Raw genomic sequence first — 283 nt, 5'->3', positions numbered from 1 at the left:
CCGGCGTGTGGCGGGGGACGTTTTGGCGTGGGCGGGTGGCCTGGTAAGGTGCGGGGGTCTCCGAGCTCGGCCAGCGTCTTCAGGCAGCTTGTGAGCAGGGCGCAAGGCCAGGGCTCCCGCTGCATCGAGGGGCTGCTCGGCTCAGCAAACACCAGAGGCGACCCCGTCTCCTCTGCCACCCCGGCGCCTGGGGTTACCCACGGGCACGGATTATTTCTGGCGCTTCCTAATTTGTCCCACTCTCCCGCAGGGTTTCTCGTTTGCTTTGACCTGCCGGGGCTGG

This window comes from Phaethon lepturus, unplaced genomic scaffold, assembly GCF_000687285.1.
Source record: "Phaethon lepturus isolate BGI_N335 unplaced genomic scaffold, ASM68728v1 scaffold47291, whole genome shotgun sequence".
Taxonomy (NCBI): domain Eukaryota; kingdom Metazoa; phylum Chordata; class Aves; order Phaethontiformes; family Phaethontidae; genus Phaethon; species Phaethon lepturus.
This window is presented reverse-complemented; position numbering follows the sequence as displayed.